Genomic DNA, 23,571 nt, shown 5'->3' with positions numbered 1-23,571 from the left:
AGCTTTCAAAATCTGTATGGCCAGGAGCTGCAATTCGGCACACCTCCTTTTACATTTTTGTATTCTGGCAGCATAGTGCTCCACTGTTGGCGTGTGCTGTTGCTTGGGAATGCCTGCTTTGAGACTTTCCACTTGGTGGCCTGGCAGTGCCATTGCTGCGAGCTCTGGGCACCGTGCTGCCCACTCCTACTCTGTGAGTGACCACCAGCTCAGCACCATGCACAAACAAAACCTAGTAGCTCATTCAGAATACTTCCAAAGTAATCTCAGTGAGAATAGTTTCAGAATTTGCTTTATGAGCTGGAAGCATTGAACACTATCATAAACGCTAACATATAACACCGTGAGAGGAATAATCGTAGCACATAGTTACTTATGTTAATACTATCACATTATCTTGTGATAGCTGTGCAATTAAATGAGTCACCACTACACCAAATCTCATTTGTCTCCAAGCACCCCACAAATACGCTGCATTCACGTCTGTGCTTCAGTCTGATAGCTTTTTGGGCGTTGCTTTCTCTTTGTGTTTGGAGAGCAACAGAGCTCTGGCACCTTTGAAAACATGGAGCATATTGTTTGGAATTTAATAGTAGAAAGATATTAAATTCAGGAATGTTTTTGCCAAGATTAATTTCTAGAAGATATTTTTCTGAGTGATACTGACATAGCAAATTCCAAACCTTGATTTTATTTCAAGAACAAACTTTTTGTTGTGAGACAAAAGTCTATAATCTGTTTATCTTTTATTCTGACTATAGTCCTGTATACTCCAAATGCCATTGAGATGAATCAGAACCATTGATATGTTTTCAGATATTCCTGAAGTACCATTTGCAGAACTTTTGCACTGAGCAATCTTGGAACACCCAGGAAGTGAGAGAATATCCCACCTGCAGAATGATCAGCTCTTGGTTTTCAGCAGCAAAAAGGGAGCTTAGCATACCACACACAGTTGGGCTCATTGAAGTTGAAGGAAGCAAGTTGAAGATACAAAATGCAATTTGTGTCCCTTTTGTGTTAAAATGAATGTTGTGACTCTTTGCTGGAGAAATTGTATCATGAATGTGATAGGAAAAAACAAGGAATTGCCTTTCCTTGCACTGTGTATCCTCTATTTCTCTTCCTTACTGGAATCTGCATTTTAGCTTTTTTACTTAAAAATACTTCTCTGACCTAGAAACACAGCTGGGTCTAAATGTGGGTTGGTTGCAATTATAGAACTTTCATCTAAATCATTCTGGAACTAGCTGCTGGTGTAAATGTGAGTAGGTGAGCACCAGGTATAAGCACACAGCTCCTCTCCTCATTGCTGTAGTAGCTCAAAAAAGCAACTGAAGGAAAACAAAGAAAAACAGACTTAAGCAGTGCTTGAGAAAATGTTCCTTGTGGCCTCAGGACAGTGTTCTGTTTCAGTCAGATGCTGTTAAGGCTTAATAAAACAGAGGAATTGGGAGTGGTACATTTATACTGGAGACTTTAATTGTGACCTTTTGTATTTAGGCAATATTTTTTTCCCAGCCCAGGAATTAAATGTAGTAGAGAGACACTCCTCAATGTGACATCAAGTATCCTTCTTCCCCTGAAGATATAAATGTGAATGATGAAAGCAGGAAAGTGGAAATAAAAGTGTTACTTCCACACTTATAATGCCAGCTAGCACTTGTTACCAAACTTGTGAAAATAACACGATTTACTGTAATAGTTTACAGTTGACTAGTGAGGTATAAAATATCTTTATCTTATAGCCATATAAACTACGGTTAAATTAGGCAGAAGAGACACACCGAGCAGCTCCCATAGAAAGATTTTGAACTCAAAAGCATTAGGGATACAAATGACAGAAGCAGAATATCCTGTTCAGAATGTAAGCTGGATGAAATGGAAGTGTAAGGAATTGAGCAAGATGAGGCTGAAACATCTTATTTCTATATAATTCTTAATCTGACACAGAAGCCAATTTAGGCTGAGACTGTACTAACCCTGTATTACCCTACAGCATTTTCACTGATAATAACATAAGGACCCTAAATGTGGCAGTGATAAAACAATGTGCTTAGTTGAACTACTTGGATTTTCACTGCAACAACAAAAGCTTTGATTTGTTCAGTATCATTTTGTTAAAATACTCTCACCTACCTAAATATTTACATTAAAACTTCAAGGCTTGTTTTGCTTTGTTGTCATGGAGGACGTGTGGATTACCCAGAGATCTGAGGTGAGAGTGTTCTCTATTCTCCTCTCTGAGATAAACGGGGATATTGAACTTTCCTTTCCAGATACACGAATTAGTTGTACAAAAATAAAGGAACAATCTGAAGAGCTGAAAACAGCCTGAGCTGAAAAACATCTCAACTGAATTACACTTCTCCCAGTTCCCTGATGCGATAAACCTTACACTCTTGCAGTATCTATCTTTTAAATGGAAAATCAAATGGAAAACCTCAGTGCTTTGTTATTTTCTTTATACGTCATGAAATATTGAACAAAAAAGAGGTCATAAGCCATTCTGTTGACTTTATAGGTCTCCTGAGACTTCCTCAAGCTCTCTTCTTGATTGCTGCTGTACATCTGGAGTGAGAGTCAGCCAGTGACAAGATGGCAGGTGTAAGTTGCTCTCGGAGATATAATGCATTTTCTTCTACAGCAGGCAAGACAAATGTTTCCTTTCCTGTTTCCACCAGAAGGGAAGAAAACTTTCTGAGCTATGGTCTTACATCCAAAAATGCATTTTTTCCCAAACGTTTCATCATGAGAAGGATGATTTTCTAGAAATTGAAATGTGCATTTTTTTTTTCCTTTTTATAGAGTTTTTTTGTTGGATGGAAAAAAGAAAAATTAGTAACTAACAATGAAAAAAAGATTTTACATATTTTCCTAAAAGAACATAACTTTATTATTTAATTTGGTGATTGCGTGCATGTAAAGACTAGGCCTCAGGAAGCAAGGCTTTTAAAAATAAACTTAGGTGTAACTAAAATATAATGTGCAATAAAATTAAAAACACCTATGGCTAGAAAAACAGCAATCAAGCCATTCCAAAAACTTAAACACGGTAAGCTGTGAGAAACAGAATGGGAGGTTAGAAGCCTTCCTAACACAAACGCTGCTAAAATCAGTTGGATGAGAACCAGCTTTTTGTACAGCATACCACCGGGTGGCAGTGCAGGAGAGAAAATGTTTGACATGCCCGCGATGAGTATATTGAATGCTCCTGTTGCTGAATTTTCGTTTGCATTTCCATTTTCTTCCATCCCTTTCTTACTAGTATGCATGCAGCTCTCTTGTATCAAATTTTTATCTGTCTGTATGATCAGTTATTAATTTTACTGGTCTTGAAATGTATTTGGGAGAGAAAATAATGTAATGAAATCTGGATTTGACTAACATTCAGCAGAAGTGCTTTGTAAGACTTCATAAACTGAAGTTATTTCACTTTGCTTAGCAAATCCATAAGAATTCACTATGTGATAGTTAATTTTGTGATCCCACCTTCTTTTTATTTATTTGCTTCAGCTGATGCTACTTTTCTTGAAATGAACATCTCTGAACTGTACTTGTTGGTAATGCCAGGGGTCCAGCACTATTCAGTTGTCTAACATTTTTAATTTTCTTCCTGTACACCAAAAAAACCCCACTGTGCAGCTAACTGTAAACGTGCATTTGTACAAAGCTGCACCCAGTGCCAGAGGGTGAGGGCTCAGGAACTCCTGCCTTGCTTTCCAGACCTGTGTGTGCCCCACAAGGCATTCACAGTGCTCTCTGCGAGCCCTATGAGCAAGCCTACATCAGGCCTGGCTCTGCCAACCTACTCTGTAGGGCTTAGAGCAGCGGGAGGATGGTTTGCTCTGTGCTGTATTATCTGAGATCTGACTGATATTGTTTTATTGACAAGTTGTTGAATTCCTCTGAGAAACAAAGCAGGGAGCTGAGGGAGACTAACAACACGCAGATGTTATTAGGGATCATAATATAAAAGAAATTCCTACCTTATGAGGATTTGCCTAGAAACCAAAAGATAATATCAAAGCATATGTGTCTCCTGTATACTATCAGGCTATCAAGTGTATTATTGAAATATGCAAATCATGGCTATTATAGAGGAATTAAAAGGGAAAGCCAAAAGGGTAAAAAGTTTGCAGGTGGCGTACTGATTGTTTAAAGATACTGGTCTCAAGACTGAGAGCAAACCTTTACTCCTTATCAGAAGAGACTTTAAAAGGACCACACACACACAGAAAGCTGGCATGATTAAACAGAAATGTGAAAGGGGCTGTTAGAAATAAAAGACAGTCTTCAAAAAGTGGAAATTACGTTGAAATGAGAAAAACAGAAAAGAACAGAAACTCTTCCACATTTAATATAAACTCCCTACGAAGTGGGCCAAAAATATTTTCAGGAATAACTTGTGATAAGCATAAGAATGAATATGAAAACTTTCTCTAAACACATCAGAAGTGTGAGTTGTGCCAGACACTTAATAGGCATTCTCTAATGTTTGGAATATAAAAGGAGCGTTTAAAGAAGATAAGCCTAGAGCAAAAATGCAAAATAAATTTTTCACATTAAAGATCACCATGGGCAAGCTTAGGCAGGTCTCCACAGCAAAACCTTTTTTATGGGGCCAAGTCAAAGAAATTATCTCAAATTGAAGTGTCAGAGAAGCAATTTCAGATTAGATAGAACCAAATGGTAACAAATCACCTAGATTAGATCAGGTTCTCAAAACACTTCTAAAGGAAGCCTGATATATGTGACAAATTATTAACTGTGATGTAACTCAACACTTGGTTTGGCCTCTGTTCCAAAGGAATGGAATGTGACAAATATGACATTGCTTTTGTTTTTAAATTCAGGGGGATCTCAGGAATTATATACCAATAAACCTGAGCCTTGCACAGCGTAAGCTGATACCAACTGTGATGAAAAATGAGCAGATTTAGAGCCAACCATGGTATGAAAAGAGAAAGTTTATAAGGCTTTGCAAAGGTGTGATATGACGTACAAATAAGCAGAGTTCTTTGAAAGAATCAGAATGCAAACTATAATTATTTGGTTATTTCAATGTTGATGCATTTCCAAAAACCTTCAGCAAGATCCTTCACCAAGTGCTATAGAAAGCAAGCATCAGATACATTTTCTTAGGCATTAATATATAGTTGAGAGATAAATTTTAGAAATTAGTGTAGAGAATGAAATGGTTGTGTTCCATTTTCACAGGGGAGTTATTTGACTTTGAGGTGCTCTTCAAGGTTTTATGCTCAGACCTATGTTATTTTACACTTTGAGTTTTAAAAGTAGTAAATTAATGAAAAGAAGTAAATGGTGAGGAGTTAAGATCAGCAGATGATGCGAATCAAGAGCCAGTTACAATGGGGTGCAGAAAGTTCTCACAATACAGAGCAATTTGGCAATAAATGGTAGAAGAAATTCAGTGTTAAATACAAGGTAATGCCCAAGGGGGAAAAAAATCCTCATTCTAATTATACAAGTGCAGCTCTGAATAAGTCATAACAACTACAGAAGGAGGTGCCTGAATTCCTGGAGTGATATTGTATGCAAATGTCAGATTACTGCTCAGCAATGGCAAACCAAATATTAGAAGAAGAAAATGGAGAATAACAAAAAAATATTAGGAGAAGGAAATAGAGAATAACACAGAAATCATGATGCAATTATAGCTATGATGCAGTTTCTAGATCCAGATTTATAAATCTGATTCGTATTTTGAAAACTGCATTATTCCGGTTATGCTCTTAAAAAAACACCTGTGGAAGTGGGAAGTATTGTGATGATGAAAATACATAAGAACAAAAATAAGAAGTGGTTCCACAGAAGAAGAAAATGGATAAGCTCAGGGTACTTTAAATTAGTTACAAAAGAAAACTATTGGCAATATAATATGAAGCCAGTAATGGCATGGAAAGAAGGAATATGGAGTGATTCTTTCCTGTCTTTCACTGTTTAAAAGCTGGGTTGCCCAAAATGTCATTTACAGGTGATAGGATCAAAATCAAGAGAAGGAAGTAGGTTTTCATACAGTGGTAACAAAACTGTGGAACTTATTGCCGTGGGATAATCTGGATCTGCAAAGGTCAAATAGATTATAAAAATCAATCAATCAAACAAACAAACAAACAAAACAAAACAAAACAAAACAAAACACAGGAGTAATCCTAGGAGAATATTTAATGGAGAGAAAACCACTTCATGTGTTCATGACATAAGGACATATCTCTTGATAAGGGTTGCCGTGGCACAGCAGTCACTGTTTCAGCAGCAACTCCCACTTCATGGAGATTTGAAAAAGGCAATAAAGACAAAAGGACATTAGATACACAGCTGAACTATATGTCAGTCAAGTATAAACAAACATGGGCATCTGCTGTTCATGACAGACAGACAGTAGCTTCTCACTGCTGTGAGAGAGGAATGGAATCCATAGGGATTCCTAGGGAAATGGTGAGTCGTGTGCCCCCAGGGAAGGAGTCTCTCTCTGTTAGTTGCACTTTTCAGTTTTACCACTCCTTTTTGCAGTAATCATATCTGAGTCAAAAGTTGTAACTGTCCCAGGTAAACACAAATAATTTTTTCACTAAAATGTGAATTGTTATTACTGGATGGGATGCATCCCAGCTGAGATTTGTGATCTGTAAGCTGGTATCTGGTATAAGGCAGCTGCTTGTATTCCTTCTATCCAGAACAGAATTAGGTCCTGCAACAGGATTTTTCCCATTGCTAAGTACAATCCAGATCTACAGTGTGCCAGTACCCAATTATACTCGTCAATTGGTGTGGAAGTCCCACTAGAGACAGGAAGCATTTAAATTTGTTCAGCTCCGGAGTCCACTGTGCTACAGCACTGAGTTTAACTGGTATTTCTGTGTTTTTTATGCAAAGGATTTTGTTCAAGAGAGTGCAAGAGTCAATTATGCAGTGTGGATTGGAATTTAGCTCTGCAGTGGAAACAACTACAACTTCAGCATCAGTCTTTTCCCACAGTATATCTCTGCATAGAATCATAGAATTGTTTGAGTTGGAAGGGAGCTTTAAAGGTCATCTAGTCCAACCCCTCTGCAATGAACAGGGACACATACAGCTAGATCAGGTTGCTCAGAGCTCCATCCAGCCTGACTTTGAATGCCTCTTTATCATAAAAACTTTTTTCCTTGTATCCAGGCTAAATCTCCCCTCTTTTAGATTGAAACCATTTCTCCTTGTCCTGTCACTACAGACCCTGCCAAAGAATCTGTCCCCTTCCTTCTTAAAGCCCCCCTTTACACACTGAAAGGCCGCTCTCAGGTCTCTCTGGAGCCGTTCTCTTCTTCATTCTGAAGAGCCCCAGCTCTCCCAGCCTATCCTCATAGGAGAGGGGCTCCATCCCTTGGATCATTTTTGTGGCCCTCCTCTGGACGCGCTCCAACCAGTCCAGTCCATGTCTCTCTTCAACCAAGGGCTCCATATCTGGATGCATTTACTTTTTAAGGTACTAAACAAAGTAGTAGACAAAGTAATAGACTCTGTGAGATGCAGCCTGCAAGATGTTTCAATCAGGATATATACGTGCACATGTATGTGTCTAGGAGGTCATGAAGTTCTGCATAGCCCAGAAACCATTTTAGACACTAGTTCAAGACTGTAATATTTAACTTAAAAAATGATAAACTCGAAGTGTATTGTAAAATACATTGCTACCATAATGCATGTAGAAGATAGTTACAAGGGAGAATAGTTAGAAGTTCTCTATGCTTTTGCTTGGTTCTACGAAGTAAAAGACATTGAGAGTATGAAAGAGAAACATTTAGGAGATTTAGCATCTTAATTTCAGTTTAACATCTGCCATGCCATGCGAGCAAAATATACCCTATATTAGTTGACAAATTTCCTGGAATTTTCAGAATGGTGAACAAGAAAAAGGAGAAGAAGGTCTGGCTTTCTGAGCAGACTTTGTCGAGCAATCAACATTCATAGTGAAGGCTGAACTGTGTTATTTCAAGCTGTAGCATATATACCTCACCAAATAAGGGACCAGCCAACTCATGTAAAAGAATAACCTGCCTCTGAGCAGAACTTATTAGCTTGGGCACAGTTCCACGTTAGCATGTCCAAACAGTCTTTGGACTGAATGTATCTTCCATTTTGCAGCTTAGAAAATGAGCTAAGCTGTTCCACAACTGTCTCCACCTGACTACATAGACATGCCTTCATCGTATAGCTTGGACCAAGGCCCTTCCCCAGCTTGCTGACACAAGCTGGCTGTCAGCTGCACTTATTCCCAGCTGCTGTGAAGCAGCCACAGCAAGTTGAATACCATATTTACATGAAAGTCACTAGGTGGGCATTGGTAGAACTCAAAAAAAGATAGGTTAGTTTCTAAATTTTCTGGATTCCTTAAAAAGTATTGTGTGAAAGTAAAACAACTTTCTCTGCTTGATTAATTTTTGAAATAGGAGCTGTCTGCAAAAACATTGCAGCTTAAACTTTATATAGGAAAACGTAGAAAATTCTATCATTAGCCCTATAGAACAGTCAGTCTCCAGTGAAATGCAGTCTCTGCTGGATGAAGCTTAGGAGATCTTTTCTGAAAAATACATTTTCATCTCAAAAGCACCTATAGTGCAGAAGAGAAGGAAGTCTGCAGGGACCCTGCAGGGCTCTGGTGAGTAGCTGTGTAGAACAGAGTAATGGTTGTAGTTCTCAAAGATTTTATAGGGAATGTACACCTTCCAAGATCTTGAATGCATATGCTTCAAAGTGTACTTCTCTTCCCTTCCCTTTTCTGTTTTTCTTAAAAAACAAAGCACTTTGGATTTCACACATGGAAAGTATGTGATAATTTCAGCTTTATGGAGACATTTGTGTAACTACATGATTCACGCTGCAGAGGAACTTGATGTAAGCCCAAGGCTAAGAAGGCCACATAAATAAACAGGGGAAATATTAGAAAGAAAAGTGAAGATAGAGCCCAGCAATAAACACACAAACAAACAAGCAAGCAAACAAACAAACAAAAAAGAGTCCCCCACAAAGAGATGGAGAAAAGTAAGGGGTAGAAGGTAGAAACAAGAAGTTCTAAATAGATATTGATTACAAACTTACTTTGTCATTCATGTTTGGGACTGTAAGGGGAAAACAGCTTTTCTTAATGCTGCATTACATTAATATTGATGGCTTCATAAAAGTAAATCTAGGTTTCTCAAGGGAGAGCAGCACAAACACTTATTTGCCATTTAAAGCTGAAGTTCATATGGAGGAGAGTCACAAAAGTCTTCAGGCTGTATACCAGGGGTGTTCAATAGACCAAATATTTTTGGCGACGTTCCTGCTCAGATGAGTATGTCAGTGCTGTTTGCTGGGTTATGTAACCGAGTATACTGGAGCAGAGGCAATGAAGCAGGAAGCCTGAAATGTTCCAAAAACCAACTGGGATTTCCCCTGCTTCTCTTGTCACAGCATAACCACTATTTTTAATTTAACTAGTATAAATGAGTTTACTTATCCTTTTCTAAACTTAGACTGCTACTAAAGAATTCAGGCAATGCTGATGGGATTTTAAACGTGCTAGGTTTTAAGGATGTTAATTGCATGTCCAGTGGGGAGAAAGCTGGGAGAGCACAGTCTTGCGTGTGTTATGCACTACTGTGATGCTTGGTGGTGGAGGGAGATACTTGGCTGTGGTGTGAAGGTGGTGGAAAGCCAGCTAAAGCTGGGAACTGTGCTTGCATAAACCAAAAATTAGTTTAGCAAAGGGACTGCACTGTAAAATGATGGAACAGGCAGTGTGATGTAGTTTATTGTTACTGCAGAGGGATGGGATCCAGGATGCATTGATTTCCAGTGTCGTTCAAGCTACACACAGAGGACTTAATCTTGTCAAGTACTAAATGTCTTCTTTCTTAGGTTCAGGCCTATTCAGAATCTTTCACCTGCTTTTAACCAGCCATTTGAACTTATAGGTATTGTTCAAAATGTTGCTGGCTTGCAAACTAGAGGTTTTGTTGGATCAGTGTTTCTGAGTTAAAAGAGTTACGTACACACACAGAACGTCTTTAAAGTTGGGGGTTTTTTTGAGAACTGGCATCCAAGAAATTATGTTTTTTTTGTGTGTTGTAATTACATTCTGCATCAGTATAAATCTTGTTACATATCTCTGCAAGGTATTTCTTTACAAAATAAAAATACAAAGCAATGTTAGTTGTAATGTGGCTAGCTTGCTGAGGAAAAGAACCAGTAACAACATCAGTAATAATACATTACTTACATATGAAACTAGAACTTACAGTTCCCAGATCTTGATTCAGTGTACTTTCCTTGGGCCAAGGGGTAAATTCAGGGGTAAAACAGAAAGAAAAATCTTGACCATGTCCATGGTTACTTGAATTCTAGTGTTGAGTACATGACCTAACATGTGACTCAAGAATTTGGGAGAATGTGATGAGTACTAATACAGTCTGTAAAGTTTTGAAATGACTAACAAGTACTGCTATGTACTCGCAAATAATGGTTTTCCAGAATTTATAATTTGTTCCATTGTTTCTGCAGCATATCCCATGCAGAATTCTGGCTCTAGTCCCAGTGTCTCCACTAAGTTCCTTGTTTTATTGTTCGTTCTTCCCTCTCTCATCCCTGACCCTCACTTCTACTGTTTTCCCATCATAAATTCTTGAGCCAGTTTTTCTTTCTTTCCATAAACTTCCAGTTCTTGTTTCTACTGTGTTTTCCCAGTACTATCCTCATGTATTTCATTCATACCCATTTGTAACCTGCAGCTTCATCCTCTACCTGTAACAGAAAGGAGAAAAGGGAAGGGAAGGGAAGGGAAGGGAAGGGAAGGGAAGGGAAGGAATAAAAGTTCAGATAAAATAAGTTCTCGGTCTTAATCTGTAACATTGCAGAAATGCAGCTATTGGTAGGAAAAGCTCTGTCACTCCTGGCTGAGAGTGTCATTGCACCTTTTGGAGTTCCAGCCACAAAGTGCTAGCAAGTCAGTCCCTCCTGAGCACTGATGTAGAGATCTTTTGAAGTCTTGGACCCTGGTTAAGCTTGCTAAGCTTCTCACTGAATGCAGGAAAGGGCATATTCACAACACAAAACCTATCCCCTTACAAGTCTCAGTTCACTTCTCTGAGGTGTAAAATAGAGAAAGAGAAAAATTGGTGAATAGACAACAGTCAATGTAATCTGGCCCTGACTTTGGAGAATATGAGGAGAGACAGAGGGAATGAGTGAGTGAAGAAGGAAGGGAAGGAGAAAGAGAGGAAAGGTGGTTTCCAACAGGTGTGACTGCACAGAATAAAACAGATATGAAATTTCAACATTAAAATAGCAAACAGTCAACTTTCTGCTAAGTTATAGCAACAGAATACGGGGTGCTTGACACAGAAAGTCAAGCAAACTTATTCACAACTGATGCTATCAGTATCACCTCTTTTTAAATATGAGTTTACCATTTTAAAATTAGTGCAGTGTAAACAGCAGTAGAATTAATACAGCACTATGAAAAATTCTGACCCATTCATCTAGCAAGGTTTTGTTAGACTGCCAAATGCATGAGTTTCATCTACAGTTTAAAAATCACGGATAATTCTTTCTCTGTGGACTTGATCCTGCAAAGTGTCAATTGCCCTCTATGGGAAGCCCCTGCCTAGTGTGTCAAACTATGTGAATTGGTTTCTCAGCCCCTTGAGAGCAGATTCTCAATATATCAATTTTATTTGGATTCTGTGTTCGGCATCTTAAATTTCCAATCTTTTGTCACTATAATTTATGTTCTCATATATTCAGTTTGCAGACACTGTTTCTGTTGATCACTTTAAATTTTGGCATGACTCTGAGTAAAGCATTCAGCATTATATATTGCATACCAGATGTGGATTAACTAAATGGTGCTTGTGTTTCTAGAAACCAGGATCCAAAAACGTACTTCAAGCATAACCATTCAAAAAGCATATTTAAAAATGTGACCTGTTGCTCGACCATTTGCCTGAAACTATTTTACACAGTAAATTATTCAGTAGGAGATGATCGATATTTTGTAGATTTTCCCAAGTCCTTACTCTAAAAGGCATACATTATTTCAATTTTTCTTTCATCTGAATGATCACAGAGTGCTAGACAAACTACTGTGGTGAGCAGTGGAACATTTCTATGGTGAAATGTGGCAAATGTTCAGTGACAAGCAGGAAATACATATGCAATTTAAAGACAGATTAAAACAAAACAACAACAACAAAAAACAGACCAGGATCAGGCTGAAACTTCTGGGATGATTAACTCACTGGATTTGAACTTCTGGCTCACCTTATGCAGCTCCAATCTTATAACTAAAGATCTTAGTTTGCTTACAAAAAGGAGAGGGCAGCACTGTGGAAGCCAGGCAATGGCCTGAGAAGTTGCAGACTGTGCAAATATCACTGCAGAGCTCTGCCACTGCCTCTCAGTTCTGGTACTATTTTTGGCAGACAAACAGTTCTGGATAGTTTAGCAATGTAAATAAACACTCCATTGAAAACAGCATTATTATTGATTGTAATTAAAAATATTCTAGGTTTAATGATGCTTCATCAAGTAGACATTGAAGTACATTCATTGCTAAGTGGGCTCTCAAAATCTGATTGTTCTAGCAGTAATGAAGGTAGACATTTCCCGCTGTCTGGGGCAGTCTGTAACAACCAATGCAGTTCGAAAAAATGCTTTCAGGCAAATACTTTCAGTGAGCGTTGTGCTGTGGATAAGGCATGGGAACAGCTCCAAATGTAGGACAGTACAGCAGGACTGCCACATTTCTGGTAGAACCCGGCAGTTTGGCAGAAGGTGCCCTTGTGCAGGTCTCTGCTTCTGAACTGACCCGGAGCAGATGAGCTCTGGGGTGCAATTCCATTTCTATCCTCTTCTCTCCCAGACCAAAACTTCTGAGCTTCCCATCCTTCCAGTCGCCAAAGCCTGTAAGTACTACAAAGCCCTTTGTTTTCCTCCTTCTACCTTTCATCCAAACCCTTCTAACCCCAAATCTCTTTTTCACTGAGATCCAGCTTCTTGGTTTTCATTCTGCAACAGCTACAGTGACACCAGCTTAGATCTTCTTGCTCTATGCAGCCTTTACCCTGTAATCTTCTTTGAGAGTAGGAATGGAGTATATATGCTGAAAAAAATAAGAAGGTGTATGAGCAATCTCACTGCAGCATGATAGGAAGCAATAATGAAAAATGATAGCAAGAAAAGACAACACCACAAAGAATATGTATGGAGTGAGCATGGGAGAGGTGGAGTTTGAGGACCTGAGGGAAGACATGAATGTTGGTGTAGGGTTCCAAGAGTTCAGATGATTTTGCTAAGATCAGAGATGAAGTGGTAGAAGGAAACAGATGTGCTGAGGCACCTTGGGAAGCCTGTTTGTCACCTGTTACTGTGGGAGACCAAGGGAAAAGTAGGGCTTGGGTTTAATTTACTTTCACATTTTACTTTTTTCTTCTCACTTCCATTGTCGTGACACTAGAGGGTGACAAAGTTCCAAATGAGAATCACAGTGGAGCCATTTAGAACTGGAAACTAAAAATTAAGTGGGGTTCTTAACACCTAGGCAAGACTTTCAGTAGAACAGGCAAGAAGATTCAGCGTTGCTATTGGCAGTTTAAGAGAAGTTAGTAATTCTTAATTACAATTCTGAATCAGATTGTTTAGAATGAATAAAAATCTGTAACCAGATTTCTTGGGACTTTTCTAGGGCAGAGTTAAAAAGAATGGAGTGCTATTGCAAATTCAGAGAAGTAGGTCTGCATTTTTAGAAGATGTGAAATGGAGAGAAGAGAAAAACATAATCAAACTGAGACACTAAAAGTACTGTTTCTAATATGAACAACAGTTTTCAGTTCTGGAATTTGTTACTTAAAGAAAAATAAAACTTGTGAATGTCATACTGTTTACAAATGTGAATGCATTGGTTAGGAAATGCAAAAGTTCTAGTTCTTGCTCTAAGTATTGTATTCACAATAGTGAGGAAACCAACCTCCTTTTCTGGAAAGACCTCTTGCTCTGCTGCTGCCTTTTATGGGCATACATTTTATTTTGTATGTGAAAACAAGGTTTTGGATACCTATTTGGTCTCTTATAAACACATCTACGGTGAGAAATTCAGGATTAAATAGCCCATGTTTTTGCTTCCCACTGCTATGGCAGGATATAGAAATATGAAACTCCACATTAAGTCTTCTGTTGCTGAATATATGGTTTATTATGTATGGTAAACATTTTCATTATTTAAAAATGCTAAGAAATGATGCTATTCTATTTATTTCCCAGTTTTTGTTTGTAAGCTTAAAGTAACTATTTAAAATGTAATTTGCATTACATTGTCAGCTTTCAAGGCTTTATCATGAAACTGAATAGAAGCTGCAATGTACCAGCAGTCAGAAGTGTGTAAATCTCAGCTTTCGTTTCTGCAAAATGTTTCCAGGCTGCAAGACGGTGGAAAAGGAGTGGTAAAAAATGAACCCAAATTTCCAACAGCTGAAGTGTAATGAGAAGAACATCACTTTGCAATTTTAAAATGTTATTTTAAATTTTATTATTACTTTAAACTTTTTAGGCAGGCTTGTGATGTTTGGGCTCTTATTCATGACTTTCAGTGCTTGCTGTTGGCAATAAGGCATGCAAATAGTATCAGTCTCCTCTAGCAGTCGTCAGTGGCTACGTTGAGGGATTTTCCCCACCCATAAAAATGAGCAAAAGATGTGTAAACCAGTCCAATGGAAACTTTAGGAAGAAATAAGAGTTTTGGTTAAAGATTCTGGCTCTTTTAATCACTTGGCCAAAAGCAGTGATGTCTAGTGGTTAGAATAAGAGGCAGACATTTGCTGTCACCAGAACTGAGTCAGCACTTCACCTAACAGAGCCAAGCCTCCTTTGCTCCCCTCTCTGTCTGCACCAGCCATCTTGTGGTCTCCTGGAATCTGTAGTAGCTTTAGGCAAGTAAGCCGGGATGCCATTTGCAGGGCATCTGTGTGCAAGAGAAAGCAAAGGCTGGAGATAATGTGCACTTCCCCTTCTGCAGGAGGGAAGCCCCACACTGATCGCAGCACAGCCATTCCCTGCTCTGGATGACCCCAGTAGGAGAGCAGCCAGTCACCTTCTTCGGGGTCTTCTCTGCAAAGAGGCAGCAAAAAACACCTTGGTATAGGACAAGGGAGTGGAAGAGGGGCCCCTTGCATGCTTTCACATTCTACCTTTCACTTCAGTTTTCTGTCTAAAATAGTATTCCTGCCATAAAACAAACTTTACTAACTTGTTTTGAGATCCTTACAGTCCAACAGAAACAGTGGTAAAAGCAGGAGAGGAGAAGTTGCTGTTGCAGCCTAAGTGACAAGGCCTGCAGCCATCCTGTCTCACTGCAGGTGCCCAGCCAACATGCGTGCATTGAGCTTGTAGCTGCCTTTGGCCTCGGGGTAAGCAGTGACCAGAAAGTGACTGAAGTCTTCATGCTTGAACTGGCCCCTGTGACCAAGTCTGACATTCACCATAAAGCCATGCCTTGTGTTTTCCACACAAAGCTGCATGATGAAGTGTTCTTGTGAAAATATAGCTGTAACATTTGTTTTGTGTAATCTTTTGGGTGTACTAGCAGCTCTGTCTGAATCTCAGTTGTGAAAGAGGAGAGGGGAACCAGCCAGCAGTGGGCCTGATAGGAGGAGAGCAGATTGGCTGCCTTTAGGCGGCTCAAAGACTCTGCCCTAGGAAAAGCAGCAATAGCACTAAGGTAATCATCAACAGATGGGTTGTGTGCCCACTGGTGGTTTTGGTGAACTGAGGAGAAATAACAGTAATGCGCTCAACATGCTGTCCAGAGAGAATAAGCTGCATTTGTATCTCAAAGCCTATATCCAAGGAAATGGAAATGGAAATCAATGAAAAGTGAAGTAACTAAAGTTCAGGGCAGATGGGCACATGATTTTGCTACAAAATCTGGGACATATCATACCCAGGACATTTGAAAAGAAACTATAGGCGAGACACCAAAAATCATGGTTAAAATAATGCTGTTGAGTAGGACAGAAAGCCTTTTATTTGCTTGCAACTTTGTGTTACAATATATAACCTTTTAAGCCTCATTGTCATTAAATCTCCATGACTAGAAGAGAGTGTGGGACCTGAGGTATCCATTCCCCAGGCCAGGAAAGGCCACCTGTGTGGCTGCACACCCACTGCCACAGGGCTCCCAGCTGGAGCGCAGAGCCATGTCCCCATCGTGGGGAGCAGACAGAGGAGAAGCACCCCAGGAGCCAGCTGTTATCCAGATTGCCATCTGCACATAGAAGCTACAGGGCCAACTCTGCTGCTGCTGCTGCTGTCAATGTTATAAAGCAGTAGGCCACCAGATTTTTCAATGTGTGCTGTGCAAGTCTGGTTTTGCTCACACAAATGGTCTCTGGGAAAGATCTTCGGTATGTTTGACAGAAGCCTCCAGTGGAAGGCATGAATGCAGCATTTTGCCAGTTTATTTTATTCAACAAGCTAATTTTCTTTTGCTGTTTAAAGGAAAATGCCTACTTCCTCCCAGACAGTTCCTGTCTGTGGCTATTCTATTTTTCATGATGAAGATGGGAAGCTTTTTTTTACCCCAGTCTCTGGACAGTTGCTTTTTGCTTACTTTCTCCTAATTTTTCAGTACTTACCCTCCAAACCCTCCCTCCCACCCAAATTAAAAAACAACCACAAAAAACCTGACAGTACATTGGTCTTCTCTCACCATTGTTTAGGGAAAAAAATAATAACAATAATTATCTGTATCTTGGCATCTAGATCATTCTCCACCCTCCTCTAAGTGACATTTTGCCTCAGAATGGGTTGGAAATTGTTCATAGCATTATTAATGTCAGTGTTTTAAAAAATTGTCTAATTCTGTGCTTTGCATAGAAACTATGAAGACATGGTATATTTTCCTCGAACTTTATTACATACAGTTCTAAGTATACTTAATAAACACGTAGAGAATATACAATACAGAAAATCAGTAAGGACCTTGTAAACTGAGTGCATCTGTGTTTTTAGAATCTGACAGTAGGAAGATGATACAGTTACTGGTTTTGATTTCTATGGCTAGTAGAAGACTTCATCTTTTCTTGAAATGATCTGAATAAGCATTGTGACAAACCAGCATTTAATCTTGTGATGATAAAATTCTTAAACACATTGTTGTCATCCAGAAAGAAAATTTTGATCTTGAGCTCGTAAATAAAAAAGTCAGTAAGAAGTTGTTTCATAACTGTCAAGTGGTTTGATGGTTAGTGACATAATTTTTGCTGACATTTGCCATTTGCTGTCATTGCCACCTAAGCGAACTGGATTTTCTGTGATCCGTAGTCTTCATCTTGCTTCAGAAGCATGATTCACCTAAGTCTGATAACTGGGGCTTTGCCTGCTCTCAGACTGGTCCATGAAGCCTTAGTTGCTGGCATCTCCTCTGTCCCCTGGCTTGGTAGCACAAAGCACATAGATGAGGCTGGGCACTATTGTGCTTCACATAGCCTTATAGCAGCTTTGGCTTTGATAAGGGAGCCTTCAGATTACAAGAGGCATAAGGGTGATGCATATCGATTTCTTCTTTCCTACTGCGTGGTCATTATGTTTAGGTTGGTAAGAGTAGAGAATCCCATTGTATAGACAAAGAAGTCCAATAATACTTTTCAGGATTCTTTAGCTTATTTTACTGCTCAAACTAAGGCTAATCTTCCTAGCATATTACAGAGCCTTCTTTTATGCAAAGCCAAAGGAGTACACAAATTCAAGTATGATAGAAGAAGCCACTGTGAATCAACAGAAATGTTTGGGAAAGTTTCAAATAATGGATGACAAGTTAATGTACGAAAGTGCATGAGCCAAATCCTCGTCTGGTTAATATCACTTTATTTCTCTGAAACTGAAACCTCAAGATTCATTAACACCAGATGAAGATCTGGTCCTTGCCTGAATTTTTCCAGGCGGGAAACTAATACTTTTGCCCTAGTATTTGCTAGCCCAGTTCCTTAAACAAAATAAGGCAGCCAAAAATTCAGAAATAAGGGAGAAGGATATGAATGGATTTCAAATTCAAACCAACAGTGGAAAGTTACTTCAGTCTAATCTGGAGGGATACCTATTACTTTTTCATAATGGTCAGATTAAGAAGGTAAATTAATTTTTTCTAAATATAACTGATGGCAACATAAGACGGTGTCAACAGGAGTTATGTGTAGGCTTTGTTTAATTTCTCATGTCTTCGTAAGACTGTAAAGTCTTTGTTGTTATAAATACAGAGTAGTTGATATTAGTAAGAAAATACAATTTGTTGTTTGCAAATTCTCTGAAAGCAATGGAAAAGTCCTATGGGGTTTCAGAAAAAAAAAAAAAAGAATCCCTGAATTTTGACACATCTAGATAGGGTCTGAAAAATCTCTTATTCATGAAAAAGAAACCAAGGTGTGAAAAAGTCAATTTTGTTTTTTCCCTGTAAAGACTGCTGAAACTCTCTGAGAAAAATTTACTTGTAATTTTACAAGCATCAGGATGCAGCTCCTAGAAAAGAGACCTCCCTAGCATTGAAGAGATAATTCTAAGGTCTGTATAACGATCTCTTCCTTTTTATAGTTTTTTGGATTGGATTCTCTGTGAATTTTCTTAATTTAATTTTCTTAATGCAAATCTAAACCCGGATATTTCCTTAAGTTCATGTAAGTTTGGCAAAGTTACACAGACTCTTTCCTGGTGGTGTGTGTGAGTAATATTAACTATATTATCCTATCACTAAGAGACACCCACTATATTTTCTGTGTTACGCGTTGGCACATATTAATCAGAGCATACATTTGCTTAGATTTATGTATATTCTTATTAATGGATAATAAGCATCTTTAAAATAATGGATTCCTTCTGGAAAACCCAGTATTTTTAAGGATCTGGACTGATTAGGCAAAACCCAATAATGGAGATTCTGCATAGAAATCTTGAGCCCTAAGTCATCCAAATGCATTGAAATCAAAACATTGCTTGTGTCCTTGTTGTAACATATAGGACCAAGTAAGGTCAGTGGAAGTTTTGACTTCAGTGACACCAAGTAAAAGAGATGACAGATAGAATGAAGGTGCATTTTATAGCTTTGGGATTACTCAAGGGATTCACTTCTCGCTGCAAGTTTTGCTGGTGAACATCATCAGAAACATCTAGTTTCTCATATCATCTAGTTTTCTCTTATCCAACTTGCACTGTACCCATCCTTGTCAGACACTGGAATTTCATAAGTATCTTTCAATAATTTAATAAAAGAAACTTGCCTGAGATTTTGGGTCTGGTACCAGAAGGCCTCAGAATAGAACAGCTGCTTGGAGGGGTTTCCTGAAAGGCTTTGTTCAAAGTGAATCACAGCCAAACAAAACATTACTAAGGCTGAATTAGTACTCGCTGCAAAATAGGATGTTTAAAAAGCCACACATACATAACAGTCACTTAGTAGCTGATCGTGGACAAGATAAAAGAAATGCAAAAACAGCCAACTTGTGTGAAATACTCCTACCCTTCCTGCCTGCCTGGTTTCCCAGGCAGACATCACAGGCTGCCCTCATCACAGAGCAATCTGAGTCACAGCAGTAACCCTTCCAGGCAGAGCCACTGCTTTGGTCACCTCTCATCCAAGCATCCTCATTAAAACAAGAGCAGTAATGGCTCCATGGACTCTCTGACCCTTTTTTTTCTTTTTATTATTTCTTGGCATGTTTCAAGAAAAAAAAGGCTCTATACAACTTTATTTTTATTTTTATATTTTAATACTTTGCTCTGATTTCTATGTGGTAGAGACTTTCTGAGGATAGTTTCAGGATTGTCCCCCTCGAAGTTTTGCAGTTCTTAGGGCAGTAAAGAGGAAATTACATCCAACAACCCAACCTATTTATTTCACCATGGGAGAAATAAATGTGACATCAGTCCTTATTCAAATAAAACTCCAATAAATTGCCGTAATTCTGTATAAAGAACTTCGGGGTTATTTCATAACTAATAAGATCAAAAAGTCTTTTGAAAATACTTAGAAACTTTTTGCCAGTCAGTGGTAAGATAGCAATAGTATCTATCTGGTAAATTATCAATAATTCCTCAAAGACAACTTTGGCCAGGCGAGTATCTGGCAAAGTTTGATAATTCAACTTGAAATACAGGGGCTCTCCAAAGCCTAAAATTGTTAAAATTAAAAAGTAAAAATAATATTTAATGAGCTAAGTCTTTGAATCTACAAGATCTACTCAAGTGACACGAGACCAAATTCTGTAAACTGTCACATCCCTTTTGTCTTCTTCTGTTGGATTTATTGCCATTACTGTGCTCAAGAAAGATATTTTTCTTAAAATCCAGCCCTGTTTCTAAACTGATAATAATTATCAGTATAAATACGCTGCTGGCATAATGACAACCAGAGTGTAGCCATTCCCAAACAGGCAGAGAATTTTGCTTTGCTTCATTCAGTGAGCTGCTATTTTCAGAGTGTTTTCCATAAAAATGGAGGCGTACACATCAAGTCCTTTTGGAGTATTGCATAAAAAAATTGGATAAGCTAACAGGTTCCTAACAAAGAATGTATGATTAATATAGTTCCTTGCTGTTGTCACAGATCTCTATAGCCCATGCAAAAATGCCTGCAGCCAAAGTACATAATTAATGTCACCATAAATGCTTATTTGGTAATATAAAAAGAGTGATTTATTGCAGCAGATAAATGCATTCATCCAGAAAACAATAAATTCTTGTGTTGGAAACACACTGTTAAAGTAGATTAAGTAATGTCTATCTATCCTTGATATTGCTTAGGCATTTTTCTGAGAACTTTAATGAAAGTTAAATAAAATCACCTCTTGGTAATTGGTTGGTTTACTTATGTATTTATCTACCTACACTAAATAAAAAGAAAATAAGGATAAGCTTCTCCAAATTCTTGTCCATTTAGAAGAAAAATAGATCGTGTCTTTGAAAGACATGTATTGATAATCAAATACATAGGGCAGTCACATTTCTGAATTTGTCACTCTGAAAAAATACAGTAATTTGCCCATTGTATTCTGTGTGGTTTTGCTTCTTTTTTTTTTTTTGTTTGTTTGTTTTTCACAAAATACTTAGTAATTAATCATTACCCAGTTTCAGTGTGGATACAGGTATATTCCTTCATGTCACCACACTATCTTTCAAGTTCCCCGAAGAAAGGCACTACCATAAGATAAACAGTTCTATAAAACAGTGCCACAAAACCACAAAAACTCAATTTATTTACTTTTTTTTCTCAGTAAATATATCTGAAAAAAAATCTTTGTTTATGATCTGCTTTGGGCATTGTTTCCATCCAGAGAGGAAACTTGGTATCTGAATATCATGTGCAATAATCTATGCTGGAGTCCAGAATAGCTCTGACACAAAGATGTGATGTGCTTGCTGTCCAAATACGTGCCAGAGCAGTTTTCTACTTTTTAGTATTTCCTTCTCTAAAATTCACTGAAGTAAATGGAAGTGTTTCCTCTGATTACATGAGTTCTGGAACAGATTGTACATGTCTTCAAGTTAAGGTTCTGCCTAAGGAAAGATTACAGGAAAATGATTCTATTTTAAGAAATTAAGAAAATGACTATTTTAAGAAATTTCCATTTAACATTTTTTGTTGAATATCCCAGTACTTAAAAGGAACAAAAAAACCCGCTCAGATAAAGTCATCTGCTTTCCAGACTGCACACTTTTCAGCTATATCTTCTTACTATTTGAATCTCCCAAATGAAACTCTTCGTTATAAATATTTATCTTCTAAACTATTCAAATGTCAAGTAAGAATTATTTGACTAATATTTCAATATTTCTAATATTTTGAAAATAAATAATTAAAATTATATGGTAAGGTTTAATTAAATATAGGTAAATTCTAGCATTTGCATTGCGAGATTTAATTGGCTTCTTTGATTTACTAATAAATACTTTCCTCTTCCCACATACAGTAGACTAGAAAACTGCTGGAGGCAAATTTCTGAACTATACTGAATTTTCTGAACTTCGTGACATCAATTGGAGGCATCAGTTATTCTGTCCTGTTTAACTTCTACTGGTTCCAACCAGTACTGCAGTATCTATGTTTCACTACGATATAAATAAGTACACTAAAGCTAAAGCAGCAAATATAACACTATACATTTTTGTCAGATCATTCCTAATGAAATAAATATAAGCAAAATAACCTTTTTTTCACGTCTTTATGACTTAGAAGATATTATGTAAAATGAAGCTTGTCATTAGAAAACGATGGATTTATCATGTGTCATGTAAATAGCAAGATTACCAGAAAGAATTTCCCCATATGGACTACAATCTGTCATGATGATCTTTTTCACTAATGAGTACATATGTTTTTTTTTGTCATGTTTTCTCTGAGCACTTGTACCTAACCCACAGCATTCCAGAGTAATCAGATATTATGGAAATGAAACCACATGCAAAAAAGTAGAGCTTTGCTATCATGGATGTATATATGTCCTTCCAAAAGTAATGCCTCCTATTTATTTCCATGGAAACTGCAACAGGTGCAAAGAGCACAATGACTCTGTCAAATAACACTATTTGATAAACAGACTTCTCAGCTACAGAACACTATTTTTCAACATAGTCACCACCATTAGCCGCGTATTTTTGCCACCAGCGAAAATCTGTACCAGCAGAAGTGTCCCAGTGTTGCTGTTGAAATGCACCACCCACTACCTCACTGTGCTCGCATCCACTGTTTGGTCTCCATAAATGCTCAGCAAGTGTATGAATGTCAATGGATGCAATTGTTCCTGCATGCAGGAATTCAGCTTTCTTTGCTTCATCCGCTCTTCCACGTTAGATGCCATTCTGTCAGACTGCCCCTCTGCTGCCATCTGCTACATGGCAACAGCATGTAACAGAACATCAGCAGGATGGTTCAGCGTCTACAGCCATACCAACAACATCCACCTCTGATGTTTTGGGCCAACATAATAGGAGGCATTACTCTCAGAGCAGGCTTCTAGGGGGAGAGGGACCAAAAACTTCAAATGATTCAAGAGCAAATGTTAATCAGCTGTAGTTAGCTGTGATAGCAGAGGATTATGATTGATTAATCAGTCCTGTACTGTTACTGTTTGGGACAAGTCTGATTTAGTCTATAGAAAATAACTTAGGGACCCTCTAAGGATCATCTGGAAAGGAAGTAAGTAATGCTAAATATAGTTTCACTCTTTATCTATATGAAGAGAGGAGCTGATGTTTGGAATATGTTAAGACTTGTATTTCATTTCCTTTCATGAATTATAATAAAGTATGGCTTCATAGTTATTTGTGCATAAGCTAGCAAGCCATGAAACTCCTAACGGGGAAGTCATTCTTTTCTGTTTTATTGAATGGTAATGTTAAGTGCATGATGTGAATGGAGACCAGGCTTTACCATTACTGCATTAGCTGTTGCTACAGTTCGTAAAATGATTGGAATGGGATGGAATGGAATGGAAAACAGGATAGGATAGGATAGGATAGGATAGGATAGGATAGGATAGGATAGGATAGGAT

The 23,571-nt window shown here is 38.1% G+C and overlaps 1 long non-coding RNA gene across 1 annotated transcript in view; it reads left to right on the top strand.

Annotated features, from left to right (window-relative positions):
• LOC109368263 overlaps window positions 1-23,571 on the top strand; it is a 75,435-nt gene that overhangs the window by 44,951 nt on the left and 6,913 nt on the right. Inside the window, exon 2 of the long non-coding RNA XR_002116120.1 lies at window positions 2,525-2,607. This is a non-coding gene — a long non-coding RNA (uncharacterized LOC109368263). The remainder of the gene's footprint in view (window positions 1-2,524; window positions 2,608-23,571) is intronic.

This window comes from Meleagris gallopavo, chromosome 6 (genome assembly GCF_000146605.3).
Source record: "Meleagris gallopavo isolate NT-WF06-2002-E0010 breed Aviagen turkey brand Nicholas breeding stock chromosome 6, Turkey_5.1, whole genome shotgun sequence".
Lineage (NCBI taxonomy): Eukaryota > Metazoa > Chordata > Aves > Galliformes > Phasianidae > Meleagris > Meleagris gallopavo.
Note: the sequence above shows the minus strand (reverse complement) of the source record. Positions and strands in the feature narration are given on the sequence as shown.